The sequence below is a fragment of the Torulaspora globosa genome, chromosome 6, assembly GCF_014133895.1.
Source record: "Torulaspora globosa chromosome 6, complete sequence".
NCBI classification, from domain to species: Eukaryota; Fungi; Ascomycota; class Saccharomycetes; order Saccharomycetales; family Saccharomycetaceae; genus Torulaspora; species Torulaspora globosa.
Genome location: NC_050732.1, coordinates 932501 through 935000, shown reverse-complemented (window position 1 = coordinate 935000; position 2500 = coordinate 932501). Strand labels below are relative to the sequence as shown.

At 42.3% G+C, this 2500-nt stretch overlaps 1 non-coding gene across 1 annotated transcript in view; it reads left to right on the top strand.

The window, feature by feature from the left end:
* The first annotated feature begins 1056 nt into the window (after window positions 1–1056).
* HG536_RND18a overlaps window positions 1057–2500 on the top strand; it is a 1799-nt gene continuing 355 nt past the window's right edge. The window contains exon 1 of the ribosomal RNA XR_005101476.1: window positions 1057–2500. This exon is cut by the window's right edge and continues 355 nt beyond it. This is a non-coding gene — a ribosomal RNA (18S ribosomal RNA).

The window sequence follows — 2500 nt, the reverse complement described above, 5'->3', positions numbered from 1 at the left end:
CACTTTTTGGTTTCAGTTTTTTGTGCGCGTTAACCGATACGGGTGCTTTGGGGCCGCTTCGACAAAGATTGGTATGTACGCGCGAGGGTGACGCCGAAGGATGGAAAAGGATTCTGGGCATTTTTGACGAGAACGATTTACAAGAATCGCATGGTTCTTATATACATTAATTTTTTTTTTTTTTACAAAGACAGCTGTGATGTAGACTTTCGTGCAGTTGAGCAGCGGAAAAACTTTCTCGGAAAAACTAAAAGACAAGGCGAAAACTTGCTTAGGCGAAGAAGAATATGGAAAAATATTGGGCACCATTAGACTTGTCAGTATAAAATTACTTGTAAGATTTGAATGGAAGGTACTTCATGCGAAAGCAGTTGAAGACAAGTTTGAAAGAGTTTGGAAACAAAGTCGAGTAAGCTTGTTCGTTCGTAAGAACAAAAATGGCCTCGTCAAACGGTGGAGAGAGTCTCTGGGTGATCGTCAGATCTGCTCAGTCTCTATACAGCGATTTGATATGGGTGATGGATATTGATCGAAGGAACGAAAGGATTTTGGGGACTTGTTTCCAGGTCCTTTTGCCTTTTTGAAATGTCTTAGCCTGAACAGTCTCATCATAGACATCTTGCGATTCTATTGGTGGGCAGCGAAGGATTTGGTGGATTACTAGCTAATAGCAATCTATTCAAAAAAATTCGATTTGGGGGAATGCCTCGTTAAATAGCCGGTTTTGTGTCTTTTTTGCACTGAATCGTGATTTTCCGAGCGTAACCTCCTCTCAAGCCGACAATATTAAACCTATATCTGTGAAACATCGGGATAGTGTTTGGTGGAAATCGGTTAGAGGAAATTCAAAGAGTGCTATGGCATGGAACGGAAACGCTACTTGTGGAGGTAACACTTTGCAGGTGGAAAGTTTCTAACGGTATGAAAAGGGGAAAACTTCTTTTCATCCCAGCCTTTTTATAAGTATCTTCAAAGATGTGAGGTGGGGAAGAGCGAGACACAAAATCGTTTTTGTGTCTCAATGTTTCCTATTCTTGCGTTTCTTTAAAAGATAGTTATCTGGTTGATCCTGCCAGTAGTCATATGCTTGTCTCAAAGATTAAGCCATGCATGTCTAAGTATAAGCAATTTATACAGTGAAACTGCGAATGGCTCATTAAATCAGTTATCGTTTATTTGATAGTTCCTTTACTACATGGTATAACTGTGGTAATTCTAGAGCTAATACATGCTTAAAATCTCGACCTTTTGGAAGAGATGTATTTATTAGATAAAAAATCAATGTCTTCGGACTCTTTGATGATTCATAATAACTTTTCGAATCGCATGGCCTTGTGCTGGCGATGGTTCATTCAAATTTCTGCCCTATCAACTTTCGATGGTAGGATAGTGGCCTACCATGGTTTCAACGGGTAACGGGGAATAAGGGTTCGATTCCGGAGAGGGAGCCTGAGAAACGGCTACCACATCCAAGGAAGGCAGCAGGCGCGCAAATTACCCAATCCTAATACAGGGAGGTAGTGACAATAAATAACGATACAGGGCCCATTCGGGTCTTGTAATTGGAATGAGTACAATGTAAATACCTTAACGAGGAACAATTGGAGGGCAAGTCTGGTGCCAGCAGCCGCGGTAATTCCAGCTCCAATAGCGTATATTAAAGTTGTTGCAGTTAAAAAGCTCGTAGTTGAACTTTGGGCCTGGTTGGCCGGTCCGATTTTTTCGTGTACTGGTTTCCAACCGGGCCTTTCCTTCTGGCTAACCTTGGGTCCTTGTGGCCCTTGGCGAACCAGGACTTTTACTTTGAAAAAATTAGAGTGTTCAAAGCAGGCGTATTGCTCGAATATATTAGCATGGAATAATAGAATAGGACGTTTGGTTCTATTTTGTTGGTTTCTAGGACCATCGTAATGATTAATAGGGACGGTCGGGGGCATCAGTATTCAATTGTCAGAGGTGAAATTCTTGGATTTATTGAAGACTAACTACTGCGAAAGCATTTGCCAAGGACGTTTTCATTAATCAAGAACGAAAGTTAGGGGATCGAAGATGATCAGATACCGTCGTAGTCTTAACCATAAACTATGCCGACTAGGGATCGGGTGGTGTTTTTTTACTGACCCACTCGGCACCTTACGAGAAATCAAAGTCTTTGGGTTCTGGGGGGAGTATGGTCGCAAGGCTGAAACTTAAAGGAATTGACGGAAGGGCACCACCAGGAGTGGAGCCTGCGGCTTAATTTGACTCAACACGGGGAAACTCACCAGGTCCAGACACAATAAGGATTGACAGATTGAGAGCTCTTTCTTGATTTTGTGGGTGGTGGTGCATGGCCGTTCTTAGTTGGTGGAGTGATTTGTCTGCTTAATTGCGATAACGAACGAGACCTTAACCTACTAAATAGTGGTGCTAGCATTTGCTGGTTATCCACTTCTTAGAGGGACTATCGGTTTCAAGCCGATGGAAGTTTGAGGCAATAACAGGTCTGTGATGCCCTTAG